The following is a 15,272-nucleotide window of genomic DNA, read 5'->3' as shown; positions in this document are numbered from 1 at the left end:
GGGGTGAGGGCAGCCTCATGCACAACGGCCTCTCCCCTAACGACGGGACAGGAGCAGACACGGTGCTCACCCCGCACCCAAGGGCTCCCCCCGCGTCTGCAGCTGCCACGGGGGAGGGGTTCAGGGGGGAGCACGGACGGAGGTGACGCGGCTGCCACGGGGGAGGGGTTCAGGGGGGAGCGCGGACGGAGGTGACGTGGCTGCCACGGGGGAGGGGTTCAGGGGGAGCATGGACAGAGGTGACGCGGCTGCCACGGGGGAGGGGTTCAGGGGGGAGCATGGACAGAGGTGACGCGGCTGCCACGGGGGAGGGGTTCAGGGGGGAGCATGGACGGAGGTGACGCGGCTGCCACGGGGGAGGGGTTCAGGGGGGAGCATGGACAGAGGTGACGCGGCTGCCACGGGGGAGGGGTTCAGGGGGGAGCGCGGACGGAGGTGACGCGGCTGCCACGGGGGAGGGGTTCAGGGGGGAGCATGGACGGAGGTGACGCGGCTGCCACGGGGGAGGGGTTCAGGGGGGAGCATGGACGGAGGTGACGCGGCTGCCACGGGGGAGGGGTTCAGGGGGGAGCGCGGACAGAGGTGACGCGGCTGCCACGGGGGAGGGGTTCAGGGGGGAGCGCGGACAGAGGTGACGCGGCTGCCACGGGGGAGGGGTTCAGGGGGGAGCGCGGACAGAGGTGACGCGGCTGCCACGGGGGAGGGGTTCAGGGGGGAGCGCGGACAGAGGTGACGCGCGGCTGCCACGGGGGAGGGGTTCAGGGGGGAGCGCGGACAGAGGTGGCGCGGCTGCCACGGGGGAGGGGTTCAGGGGGGAGCGCGGACAGAGGTGGCGCGGCTGCCACGGGGGAGGGGTTCAGGGGGGAGCGCGGACAGAGGTGACGCGGCTGCCACGGGGGAGGGGTTCAGGGGGGAGCGCGGACAGAGGTGACGCGGCTGCCACGGGGGAGGGGTTCAGGGGGAGCGCGGACAGAGGTGACGCGGCTGCCACGGGGGAGGGGTTCAGGGGGAGCGCGGACAGAGGTGACGCGGCTGCCATGGGGGAGGGGTTCAGGGGGAGCATGGACAGAGGTGACGCGGCTGCCACGGGGGAGGGGTTCAGGGGGAGCGCGGACAGAGGCGACGCGTGAGAGTTGGTGAGGTGCCTCCAACCCTCTTCCCCTGCCAGGAGGCCGCCTCACAAGCTGGAGGGAGCCTCTGCAGGTCCGCCAGCCCACGTTGCACTCTGGTGAGAATGACAGTGACTGTGGCAAGCCACACAGACTCCTGAGTGCCTGCTGTGGCAGCTGGCATTTCTTAAAATAACCCCAGCCCGCCGGGCGTGGCTCGGCGGTTGAGCGTGGACCTGGGATCCAGGCGATCGGGGTTCGATTCCCGGTCAGGGCACAGGCCCGGGTGGCGGGCTCCATCCCCAGTCGGGGGCCTGCAGGAGGCTATCGATCCATGACTCTCTCATCATGGATGTTTCTATCTCTCTCTCCCTCTCCTTTCCTCTCTATGGAATCGATAAAGATATATTTTAATAATAATAATAATCCCAATAAGGGTATTTCCATTGAGAATAATTAACCTAGAACTTCTAAGAAAAAAGCAAAAAGACAGTAACTTCATGGGGGAATGAGTATATCCAAGCCCCCGTCGTATTTAGGTGTTTCCTCCACGGTCCCACAGAAACACTCACGCGAGTGGGGAAGATTTACATACGAGCTTGTCTAGTGCCACGCTGCCCGTTTGTGTCAGAAAAACAAACGAAAGCAAGCTAAATGCCCATCACACAGGGAAAGAAGAGGGCCATACAACGAACGCTTCTCTGTCATCCCACATTCCCTCTGCAGTGTGCTCGCCCACCTCTCTCCAGCTGGTCCCCGGCAGCGGTGCCCCGCTGTGCCACGCACGAGGACGCCCACTGCACGTGCCCTTTCTGTGATGGGTCACGGTCACTGACACAGGGTGGTGGGCACGTGTGGTTTGCTGTGCTACCTACCCTCTTTATGTGGGTTTGAAGTTTTCTCTAATACAAAGTTTTTAAAATGTATACTTCAGAAGAATTGCCGTAATAAAACGGAATAACCCTTGCTATAAACAGAAATTATTACACGCACTTAAAAAGGCAAGAAAACTAACCCAGGCAGATAAAGCAATTGGTCTAGTATATCAGTGGTTAGAATGGGCTTCTAGCTGATTAACTCATTAGTCTATTATAATAATTTGCATAAATCCAGTGGTAATCGAAGCTATTTTTGTCTAGATTCATTTAAGAGTCCATGACCTTGTTTGAAAAACAAAAATTTTGAATAAGAAGCATTCCCACTGGATCCTCATTTCCTAGACTGTATTTTTGACCCTAAAATTCAAGATTCCTGTTTTGTTGCTACTGAAATTAAATTTAAATGGAATATTATAACATAGATAAACATTCTAATAACCAAAAACACTCTTGGAAATAACTTTATATTTTAAATTACAGATAAAAATAAAATACAAAAACAGAACCCATAAACATTTATGTCATGGTTACTTTTTTGTTGTTGTTTAAAATATTACAAATGTCGCTTTTCCTCCCCAATGACCCATTTCACCCAGGGTCACCCCCCTCCCCAGTCCCTCTCCCCACCATTGTCCATGTCCTTGGGTTGTGCATAGATGCATATAAGTTCTTTGGTTACTCTCCCCCACCACCACCCGCCCTCCTCCCTCCCTCTGAGATTCGTCAGTCTGATCCCTGCTTCCATGTCATTGAATCTATTCTGTTCATCAGTTTATTAAGTTCTTTAATATAAGTGAGATCATGTGATGTTTGTCTTTCTCTTCCTGGCTTATTTCTCTTAGCATAATATTCCCCAGGTCCATCCATACTGTCCCAAAGGGTACGAGGTCCTTCTTCTTTACAGCTGCACAGTATTCCATGGTTACTTTTTAAAATAATAATGTGATCTTACTGTTAATATGAATGCTCAAAAAGGAGGTTCTTTTAACACTCTAAGGTACTTTATTTGCATATGTATAAAACTGAAGCTTCCCTTATTAACCTAACCTCTTACTCAAAATTTTTTTTACAACTTTTTTTTACCCTCACCCAAGGATATGTTTTATTGATTTGAGAGAGAGAGAGGAAGAGGGAGAGAGAGAGGGGAAGAGAGACAGGGAGGGAAAGAGGGGGAGAGGAAGAGGGAGAGAGAAGGAGAGAAACATCAATGTGAGAAACAGACCAGCTGCCTCCCATATGTGCCCTAACTGGGGATGGAACTCACAACCTAGGTATGTGCCCTTACCGGGAATCAAACCCGCAACCTTTTGGGACAATGCTCCAACTAACTGAGCCACCTGGCCGGAGCTCAAAAAATGTTTTCAGGTTTTCATTCAGGTCTCTCATCTAGTCTACCAATAGGTTCTCTCTTGCTCTGCCAGCACCATCGTTTTTCACTTCTGCCGTGTTGTAATACACTCTGATATCTAGGAAGACCAATACTCGCCAGGAGATTTTTTAGAATTACATTTATGTCTTTAATTCCATTGGAACTTATCTTAAGTACGGTATAAAGTAAGGATCTAAAATGATTAATTTTCTATACTTGCCAACCAGTTACCCAATTACCGCTCACTGAGAAGCCCTTTCATCTGCCATTAATTTGTAATACCTACATTATAACATGATATTCTTAGCAAGTATCACATACTCAATTCTGAACTGCTTACTGCCTTCCTTTAATTGGTATAAGATCCCTGCCCTCGGGGAACTTATATTCTAGCTGGGAGATAAACAATTTTTAAAAGCAAATAACCAGTACATACAGTTGTAATATTTTAGAAGGTGGTCTTACAAAAGTAGTAAGAAGCATAGCAAGGCAAGAGGCCCCAGAGTACACGAAGAGATGGTCGGGGCAGGATACAGGATGAATTAGGGTGACGGGGACAGGAAGCCAGGAGTACAGGGAGGGAGGGCAGGCTCCGCATGAAGAAAGGCGGCCAGGAGAGGCGGCCGGGAGTGCAGGGTGCTGGGCAAGGAGGGAGGAACGGGCTGCTGTGTGACAGAGGGGGGCGGGGCTGACTTCGCGGGCGCTGACCTGAGCAGGCAGAGGGTGCTGGCAGAACGTACCTTTATCAAGAAGCAAAACAAAAATAGGTCAATTATTTTTGTTTAGCATTCCCACTGTTCTGGTAAGAACAAAATACACATGCATAAGCTGCAAAACACAAAGTGTATAATTTCAGTGACTCCACATGTAAGTTAAATTTGCACTTAAAACTGGCACTGGAGAATTTAAAGATAAACCATAAAATTCATGATTAAATTAGAATTTTAATTTGTCCTTGGTTAAAATGGCTTTTTTTTCTTTCTCAGCAGAGATCAGCCTTTTATTGAATGTGTTACGAAAGGTTTAGTCAAAAAGACCAAAGCCCATGTCATCATCAGACCCCTCGGATTCCTCTGTCTCTGCCTCCAGCAGCGGTGGAGGCGGCAGGGCCTCCTGAGGGTGCAGCACCTGCTGCTGGGGCAGGTCCACCAGCCCCTACACTGCAGATGAGGTTCCCATGTTGACAATGGCCAGCGCCTTTGCAAACAAGCCTGGCCAGAAAGGTTCAACATTTACACCAGCTGCTTTAATGAGGACATTGACCTTATCCTCTGTCACCGTCACCTCATGGTCATGCAGGAGAAGGGCCGAGTAGATCCAGGCGAGCTCAGAGGCCATGGTGTGGGCGGGTAGTGGGCCGGCGCTGCCAGGAGCGGTGCTGGGGGCCGGATGAAAGGAGGGCCTCACCCCAACGCGGCCTCAGCCTCCTCGGAAGAACCGAGCACCTTACCGGCAGCTGGGGAAAAGCTGAAATGGCTTTAAATAGCAAATAAAAAGTCCCATGACAAGTCCAGAGACGGACTACAGATGAAAGGAAATATTTTTACATTATACTACCTTTAAAGGTATTTTTTCCTTCTTTTGAACAGGAGTCTGGCATTTAAAACTGAGCCCTGAAAATTATCTAGCCAGACCTGTAGGTGCCCTAGGTAAAAGACTCCCACCCAGGCAGTGGGCCAGGACAGTGGCCTGTCCTCCTGGTCCCTGCACCTACAGCCCAGATTAGTGGTCCCAATCTTGAATGCAGACTGGAACAACCTCTGGTCCCACCCTCAGAGAATCTGGTGTCATGGATCCAGGGTATAGCCGAGGCATTGGGAGTTTTTATAGGTGATTCTAATGTGCATCCAAGGTTGAGAACCAGCGGTCTAGATTGAGGGTACCAGGTACAAGGGCATACACACCAACCGACAGCTACAGATCCTGCAGCTGGCACTTTCAGCAAGGCCTGCCACGGTATCAGATGAGAAAACTGCACCACCTTCCTACGTAAGCAACTGGTCATCAACCACCAAGGGTCACTGGCACTTGAGAAAAACTAACAGCACCAGAGAGATGAGATAAGATGTACAAATAGAGCAACTTGTAAGACCCACAGTAATTCAAGAAACAAAAAAGACCTCTTAAAAGCAATGTTCCTGATGGGGACTCACCTTGGATACTGATACCACCATCCCTTAGTCCAGCGATTTCCAACCGGTGTGCTGCAAGAATTTTTAAAGTGTGCAACACCTGCCTGTTTAGCCAGGGGCACTGACCTCTTTTCCCTTAGATTATCAAATAAAACAATGACAACAGCCAGCACAACAATAATCGTCTGCTGTGAATGAATCAAGGTTATTTTTTGTCAGATTGTCAAAAAATCTATTTTTTGGTGTGCCGCAGAATTTTAGTACTTAGTTTACGTGCCAGGAGATTGAAAAGGTTGAAAATCGCTACCTTCGTCACCTCCGCCAGAAACCCAAGCCACGTCCTTGGCTGTCCTCATTCTCCACGGCTCACCAATCCCTTCTGTCCACTGGCTCACACTCTGTTCCTTGCTAGTCTGGCCCAGCGCAGTGCTGACCTCTCAGGTCCCCCCATCTCTCGTCTTCCGCAGTCCCATCTATCTGCCACCCTGCTACAAGAGGGTCCTAGCTAACAAGTAAATCTGACCTTCCCATCCTGCTGAACTCTCCACAGTGGCTGCCCCTTGCCAACGGACCAAGCCCCAAGCTCCTAGGTGGACACTGCACACAGCCATCACCTGCCTGCCTCTCCAGGCTCACCGTCCTCTCACCAGCAGCCTTCTAGCCCCATCAGACGACTGCTTGCTATCCCACCAGGCAGGTTCAAGCTTCCCTCCCCTCGCTCACACTCTCCCAGGAATGTGCCAGCTCCTGTCTCAAGCGTTCAGACCCAGCCAACTCTTCCTCACCCTTCAAGGCTCAACTCAAATGTTTGATATCTGCTCATGGACGCCTGTTCCAACGACCATCTCCCCGCCCAAGGCTCTGTGCATTCCACTCGCTCCCTCAGCAGCAGGTCAATGATGTCCCCTCAGAACAGTCCCAGTGTGATTTCCATATCATTAAAGCACAAGCCTGTTGAAGAAACCGTGCCTTATTTCTCTTCTTGTATGCATGACCAACACAAAATCTGGCCCATGAAAGGTGGTTAACAAATACTTGCGAAAAGGAAACAAAGGGAGGTAACTGGCTCGATTTTTACATATACAATTATGGGTCAAGTATAGAAATTAGCCTCCAACTCAAAGCCAATAAAAACACCAATACATTCTGGAAGATAAAGATTTTTAATACAAATGTTGAGTTATCCGCATTTGTTATTTCTGGAACACTGGGCCTTTGAGACTTTCAGGTTGATTGATTAGAGGAGCAAAGGAATGCCTTTTCCCCACTGTCAGGGCCTTGCTTTGTTCTGCAGAGCTGAAGGTAAAGCCAAGTGTAACTGATTCGTGTCAAGTCAGGACTGAAGAGCCTGAAACCCAACCCGGCCCACATGGCCCATTAGCATGCGCGCCCTCCTCTGCCGGCATCTGATCTCCATCCAGGCACAGAGGCCGAGGCCTGCACAGACCCCGGTAGTCCCTAGTGGAGATCCCAAAACCACCCGGGGTTGTGGGTTTCTCCCAGAGATGAAGGCCTCAGCAGAGAGCCAGAGGGCAGGTGAGGAAGGTGGTCCCACAAACGGCCAACCAGCAGCACTACAGAATCACAGATTTCTAAAGCTAGAAAGGCCCCATAGGATCAGCTGGCCCGACTCCTAACACCAACACCAAGGGGTCCTGGATGTGGCCCAAGTCACCTAGTAGCAGGCAAGCCAAAAGTCGCAGGCACCCAGTTCCCAACCCTGCTCCGAACTCTTCTCCTTTCTTCAAACTCCTCAAGGGCCTTCAGGAAGGAAAATCAAGAAGGGAAAAGCTATCCTCTGCATTTTGTGTTTTCCCCAGCCTTTAGTAAAGAGGAGATGGGGTGAATGGTAGACACGAGGCTACAAGGAGACCTGGGGACGACCCTGCCCTCCCTGCTGAGACGCTGACCACAAACTCACCAGCGTGCACCTGCAGCACAAGCTCACACAACGTTCTTCCACAATGCATATTTAAGCCTCTTACAGGTAAAACACTGCCAGCTCACCACGGGCCTTGATGGCCACAAAAACACGGTACCTGGTGAAGGTCTGATGTGGCTGTCCTGCTCTCACCCTCGCCCAGAGAGGGCTTGTTTCTGCTTTGGTCTCTCTCAGAGCCTTGGCACTCATTACAGTGGCACCTACGGGCCTCCGAGACCTACAAGAGCAATCTGAGGCCCCAGATGGCATCACATCCAATGGCAAATACTCTGCATCCTAGAAAGGATGGGGGAAAACCCCTCAGAATTACTATCTATGCCGAAATCCTAAACCGATGACTGAAGCAAGTTATATCCCCTCTGCTGTATGCTAAAAGACAGATGTTCCATTGCTATAGCCGTGAAACACAAGGTACTTCAAACACTGAGGACACTGAATCCAGAAGAACCCCAGACCACTTTCCGAGTGTGGTTACTGTGATTTCTGCTGTCTGCAGGCTGGAGCCACAGGCCTTTCCTCCTTAGCCCCGATACAGGCATCACGAGGCAAACACTGAAAGACACAGTCCTCCCAAAAGCCATTTCAGCCAGAAATAGGATCCTGGTGCAGTGCGGATATTAAGAAACCCCCATGGCGCCTTTTCTTCTGCTATCAGTACACAAGCCAGGAGGAATTCTCCTGAGGATGTTATTAAGCATTAAAAACAAAACCCATGAAACACCCAGTGACAGGAACACGAGACTCCATTTCTAGGTATTGAGACTATGTCTCCAAAGCTCGAAGTGGATGACATTTTCCTGTACTGGTGGGAAGACACAACTGGCCACATGGCTCCGTGTCTGGCAGGGGCTACGAGCGGCCTGAGGACCCTGTAACCCAGAGAGAGACACTGACCCCTCCCTGCAGGTGTGTGAATTAGGAGACAGGACCCTCCTCTGCAGTTCCATTTCCTCAGGTTAAAAAATGAGCAGCTCCAGTAAAACTCCCAATGCCGCCTATTGCTATCATTTCTCCCTAAGTCCTGAGTATTTATTTATCCTTAGAGAATTCTGTTTCCCTCGGCTTGATGACGTCGGCTGGGTGCTGGCCTGTTTCCTGTCCTTCTTCCCTTGACTGGCCTATATCACATATGGGGACAGAGCTGATTTATTGAAAAGCTCTCCTGGATCCTGAAACAGCCTTGGAAGGAATTCCTGAACACACCTCTCATCTCACCTGACACCAGGGCCAAGGAATGGGTCCACGGGGAGCAATGAGTCTGCATCAGGCTTCCGAGCAAGTCTTCCAGGCGTATTATTCTTAACCTTTTGTGCCTCCTCTCCTGTCTCATTTTATTAAATTCTATTAAGAAAGACGTGAGGAAAGACTAAAATAAAAGTTGGCTGAGCCTACCTGGTGTTTTTTTCACTGTTCACATCTGGGTGGTAGGCCTAATGTTTTCTGTTCTTTAAATCTGGCTGGTTTTCCCAAAAGCTCTCTCTCTGGAATAAAGCTACACACTTCTGAGGCGATTTCATCAACAATAATTCTCACTCAGCGGGACACTAACTTTGAGTAAGCCTCAGTAAAAGCCCCACTTACTGAATGGGACAGCGACTTTACCAAATTAAAGATTCTAGAGTCGCTATTAACATTCGCTGAAGCCGGGTTTTGTTATGTTATTGTCTCCACTTTTAGCATGTTCGAAATATTTCAAATTTTAAAATAATAATAAAAGTCTATTACCTAGAAAACCTACATCCACAGAAAGAAATATAAACAAGGATGATTTTTGCATTATCATTTGGTAACAGCAAAAAATTGGCAACTCCACAAGCCCGTTTAAAAAACAACTACACAAAATGGAGCATATTCATATGACAATCTTATCTCGCAGTTCAAATGAATGAACTAGCCATAGGTGTAACAGAGCAGATAACATTGCCAGGCGGAGGAAAAAGCGTGTTTCACATTATATGCAATACAGTGCCACTCAGGTCAAGGACATGTGCACACGTACATATGCATATGTGTACACACACACACACACACACACACACACCCTCAATCTACAGCTAAGGAACCCCCCCACACACACATCCTCAATCTATGGCTAAGAAACCGTAGATTGGGGAACATTTTTCAAAATAACTGGCCTATACTCTTCCAAAGGGCCATGGTCATGAAAGTCAAGGAGAGTCTGAGGAACTTATGTAGAATGAAGGAAACTAAAGACACATGACAATTAAATGTAACGCATGATTCTGAACCACTATAAAAGACTAGTTACTGGGAAATCTGCTAAAACATGGATAGGGCCTGAGGATTGATGGTACTAAAATGCTAGTGGTATTTTCTGCTTTTAGTAAGTGTCTTGGGGTTCTGTGAGAAATGTATTTGTTTGCAGGAAATATACACTAATGTTTTCAGGGGTGGTGGGGCATCAGGTACATAACATTTTCCTCCAATGGCTCAGGAAAGAAGTCTACTGGGATGGTTATTATAAAAAAGAAAAGAATATGTGTTGACAAGGATGTTAGGAAAATGACAGGGAAATTAGTCAAAAAAATTAAACAAAGAATTATAAATATGATCCAGCAATTTCACTTCTATGTGTATATACAAATAAGTGAAGGCAGGGACTTGAACAGATATTTGTACACCAGTGTTCACAGCAGCATTACTCACAACAGCCAAAACTGGAAACCACCCAAAGGTCCATCAGCAGATGAATGCTAAACAAAATGTGCTCTATACATACAATGGACTAGTATTCACACTTAGCAAGGAGTGAAGCGATGACACATGCTACAGCACCGGTGAACTCTGACGACATTAGGCTAAGTGAAATAAGCCAGACACAAAGAGACAAATATTGTGTGACTGTACTTATGTGAGATCCCTAAAGTAGTCAAGTTCACGGACAGGGCCGGAGGGCGGGGGGAGGGGGAGTTAGTGTTGATGAATAGATTCCAGTTGAGGAAGATGAGCACGTTTTGGACATGGATGGCGGTGATGGCTGCACAACATGAATGTCCTTAGTGCCAGTGATTGCACAATGACTCTCTCTCCTCATTGATATTTCTCTCTCTCTCTCTCCCTTCTTCTCTCTGAAATCAATGAAAACGTATTTTTTTTAAATAGCAAAATGGTTTAAATGGTAAGCTTTATGTAATGTATATTTTACTACAATTTTTAAAAATTTATAATATACACACTCCCAGAGATACCATGTATTTTCTATGAGTATGTATAAATGTGGGTAGACATATTTCTTTTTTTATTTCAGAGAGAGGAAGGGAGGGGGAGAGAGAGAGAAACATCAGTGATGAGAGTCATTGACCGGCTGCCTCCTGCACGACCCCTGCTGGGGATCCAGCCCACAACCCAGGCATGTGCCCTGCGGGGAATCGAACCGTGACCGCCTGGCTCACAGGTCAACGCTCAACCAGCGAGCCACGCAGGGCAGGAATATATTTCCAATAAGTCTGGAAGATAATACGTAGAACTTATTAATGGTGTTACCTCTGAGAATGAGAGATTATAGTTAAAAGCATCTTTAATGTATTTTAAATTTCTAATTTTTTAAAGGGTATTGACTTTACCTATTGTATAACACAAAAAAATTGACATAAAAATGTTATTTTATAGACTCATGAGAAAAATAAAAGACAGTAAAAGAACTGTTTCTATAAAAATACCTTTCTACCCAGGACTACTATAAAAATTTATGAATAAAAAATATTTCTAAACTAGCACCTCCAAGTTAATACACTGCTTGCATGAAATTTAAAAAGTAATAATAAGAGACTCTTCCCAGAAGAAAGTGAAGGAGGCGAAGGGAAGACATGAAACAAACAAACAAACAAAAGGAATGCACAGAGCATGAGGCCAGATCTGGTCTGGATTTTGAAATGAAACTTTGTAGAAACTGCTCAGGTTCCAGGACCCAACAGTGACACCAGGAGTTAAGAAGAGCCTTTGCCCTGCCTCTGCAGCCGGGGCACATTCTGTGGGCATCGTGTTCCCAACCGAGCAGGAATGGAAATGGAAACAAGGCACAAGCTCAGATCTTTCCATTACACAGAAATTGAGGCTTCCGGGCTTCACTTTCACGATTAAAAATAGAAAAAGAAATTAGCTTCACATTTTATGGAAAGTAGTCGAAGGAAAACATTTTATGTGAAGAATCCTCATGGAAGTGCTATTCTGCATTTCAGATTGACAAATAACTAAGGTGATGGAATCCGGCAGGTGGCAAGTGTGAGATCCTTGACCTGCGACCAGCCAAGGGCGCCCGGCGTCCAGGCACAGCCACCTCCTCCAGCCCTGGATTTCTGCTCTGCCTCAGGACCTGCTACAGCCCTTCTGACAATCACTTCCCCAAATTTCCAAGTTCAATGAGCACCAGGAAACATACCCTTCCAAACAGAAATCCATCTTTTCCCTCTGACAAGCTCCGAACACTTAGATTTAGAAACTACCCTGACAATATAAGTAAAAATAATATACATAAATCATATTCTATATAAATGTTGTTTCTTGGGATTTTTACAACTAAGAAGGTTTTATAATTAAAGATGTTTTGCATTGTGGGAAAGCTGGGCAACAGAGATCTGGAGTTGACCTGAAGAAGGGGCCAAATCCCTGAAATGGGCCTTTTTTCCCCTTTGTTTTGTGTCTAAACTGTGCCGAAGGATCACTCAGAAGCCGGGTAGCATCACATCTTTTGATGTCTAAATGTCTAACCTCATCCTAGAAACTCGCGCCTCGGAACCCTTCGCCGTCCTGCCCTGGAGGCAGGGATGGGGAGGGTACCCCTTGCAGTGAACCACGACCCAATGCTGAGCCATTTACAGAAACGCTCTGTCGTGGGAGGCGGGACACCAGAGTGGCTGAGGGCCTCCGGAGTGCCCCTGCCTCTCCGCCTCTCCTCTGTCAGGGGCACCTGCTCCTCACTGTACTTTCTCCGTCGCCGCGGCCCCAGCCCACACTACAATCCAGTCTCACCCATCTCTTTGAGCACACACCAATGCTCTCACATTCTAGAAACTCTCCAGCTTACTACCAATGAAATCTAAACTCACTCTGGCCATAGGCCTTGCTCGCACCACCAGGCCCGGGGTTCAGTTCTGCCCTCGTGTCCCACCCTCTCTCTGCCACCCACCAAGCTCCACCACATGGGCCTTCCTGCCACCAGTTGCCCCAGGGTTCTGTGCTTGCTGACCTCTTCATCTAGCACATTCTTCCCCAGTCTTCACATGGCTGGCTCCCTCTCGGCTCACTGTCTTTATCCAGCACTTGCACCTAAGGTAGCCCCCTGCCAAGAGCATTCTCTACTCCCTGGTTGGACTTCTTTATTCCAATTTTAAATTATACTTGTTTTTGTATGTTTCCCATTAGAATGCAAGGTCTATGAGGGTAGAACTTCGGTTCAATGCTGTGCCTACATGCAAGGCCATACAGAGGTACTCTGTAAGTGCCTGTTGGGTGGAATGGGTGGATGAGTGGGTGGTGGGCAGGTGGGCGGAACAATAAGCGGATAAATGAGCAAGCAAACAAGTTAACCAATGAACAAACACACACTACTATTAAGTGCATTAACCACAATGAAGTCAGTGCCATGCCACAGTGACCTCACCAGGATGGGCACTGAGATAACCATAACGAATGAAGCACTGTCCAAAATGAATCTTAAAAGATGGGAAGATGGGCCCTAGCTGGTTTGGCTCAATGGTTAGAGCATCAGACCGAGGACTGAAGGGTCTCAGGTTCGATTCCAGTCAAGGGCACATACTTTGGTTGCAGGCTCAATCCTTGGCTTTGGTCAGGGCCCATGCGGGAGGCAACCACCAATCGATGGGTCCCTCTCACATCAATGTTTCCCTCTCTCTCTCTCCCTTCTACTCTCTCTGAAAAGCAATGGAAAAAATATCCTCAGGTGAGGATTTAAAAAAAAAAAGATGGGAAGATGGCAACAGGTAGAGATGGAAGGAGTTCATTTCAGGTGGAATAAAAAAAAACACATTCAAGAAACAGTAAACAGTCTGCAGGAAACTAGTCCCACAACTCAATGTGAAAAGCTTTTACCATGACCTTACATCATAAAATATGAACCCTTAACAATGTCCCATGTGCGTTTAAACGTAAATGATTGGCCAACTCCCCATGAAACCTTGACATTTATATGCTTCATTAAATTGCAATTCTCTAAGCAAAGACTTAGGTGTTGATCACCCTGGGTTTTTATTCTAGTCCCATCAATAAGTTGATCGATGAGTAAGGCATTCCATCCATGTCTGGTACCCAAAAGGCCAAGAGACTTATAAATAGCTTTTCAACTTAAAATCTTAAAAGGTTACACCACTGCAATCTCACCCAGCCACTGGGGAACCCATTCATCGGGTTCATCTCTCTTAAGAAACAAGTTATTCCAGTAGCATATGCCTCAGTGTCACTTAGCACGGAGACCCATCATCAGTCACCGATTTATTGAGCTGTTGCTGCTCTATCAGCTTTTCCCTGACACATCGGTAATTGTGTCAGGAAGGCACCATGCTTTGGGAACACTTTCATCACTGCTATGTTTGGGGGGGGAAGGCGGTTGAGGCACCAAGGGGCATCGATGAATAATAGCCTCATCTGTGACCTCAATAATCAAGTCCGGCCCGGCTAGTGTGGCTCAGCAGTTGAGCATCGCCCCATACCCCTGGAGGTCACGGTTCGATTCCTGGTCAGGGCACACGCTCGGGGTGTGGTCTCAATCGCCAGCAGGGGGCGTGCAAGAGGCAGCCGATCGATGTTGATGCCTATGTTTCTCTCTCTCTCTCCCTCTCTCTCTAAAATAAAAAGAAACATATTTAAAAATAATAACAATCAAGCCCAGGCATTTTGTTTCCTGGCAGCTGCAGTAACACAAATTGTAAAGTATTTTTAGACATTTCAGCTGAGGGTGGAGGGAGGAGAGGAAAGGGTGGTCCAGAGGAGACCAAGGCCGGGAGCAGATGAAAACGGCAATGTCCCATTTCCCCCGGCCAACAGTCCTCAGACATCAGTGTACTCGACGAGCTCACGAAGAACTGGCTAAAAACATAAATCCCACTCTTCTGCCTTCCACACCCAGACATGCCAGGGACTCTGGTTCAGAAAACCTGGGAGTGAAGGGGCAGTGCCAACACTCTGCAGTTTAACACGCACCCTCAGTGGTTTGAAGCCGGTGGTCTTCAAACAGCCTCTGAGGACCACGCCCGGCGGCCCCGAGTCTGGGGAGCGTGGTAAGAAATCCCTGCGCACAGCACACAGCAGTCCCAGCCCGCCGGCACCTTCGCTTCTTTGGGGCCTTCTGAGAATCAGATGAAAGCCCTGGACCCTCTCAGCAAAAGGCACTCACACACACACAGATACACAAAAAACTTGGGAGGACAAGCCCAGGGCTGTTTGTGAACCCCCCAAAGACCATGTGACCCAATTCATACCCCGCTTACCATACGTCCTTACCTTCTCTTAGAGACCAACTTATTAAAAAAGATAAAGCCCCTTCAGTCAGACTGCACCTAAACTAGAGTACGCTGGCAAAACCCTTCTGTGTAGTTAAGTGTTTTACCGATTGGCAGTTCTTTGGAAAAAATTATAGGAAGGGCTTCATTTTTTATTTCTGTCACTTCCAGAACATTCTTCCCTCTCTCTGTTAATAATGCAAATGTTTGAACAAGGCTTCCTACAAAACACCACAGACCTGTCCAACATTTCTGTACATTTGCCCAAGGCTAGAAAGCTCCTGATAAATTAGCTAAAAAGCTGAGAATCCCAAATTTAAACCTTGAGTCTGTGTAATTAAATTACTATTGTGCTCAATGTACAGAT

At 48.0% G+C, this 15,272-nt stretch overlaps 1 protein-coding gene and 1 pseudogene across 1 annotated transcript in view; both read right to left on the bottom strand.

The window, feature by feature from the left end:
- The window catches only part of DTD1 (D-aminoacyl-tRNA deacylase 1), a 90,692-nt gene that overhangs the window by 54,052 nt on the left and 21,368 nt on the right, over positions 1–15,272 (bottom strand). The window lies entirely within an intron of this gene.
- On the bottom strand, positions 4,125–5,544 carry LOC107536331 (large ribosomal subunit protein P1 pseudogene; annotated as a pseudogene).

The sequence above is a fragment of the Miniopterus natalensis genome, chromosome 7 (genome assembly GCF_054644295.1).
Source record: "Miniopterus natalensis isolate mMinNat1 chromosome 7, mMinNat1.hap1, whole genome shotgun sequence".
In the NCBI taxonomy this organism is placed as follows: Eukaryota; Metazoa; Chordata; class Mammalia; order Chiroptera; family Miniopteridae; genus Miniopterus; species Miniopterus natalensis.
The sequence above is the reverse complement of the archived record's forward strand: the minus strand, read 5'-3'. Positions and strand labels throughout refer to the sequence as shown.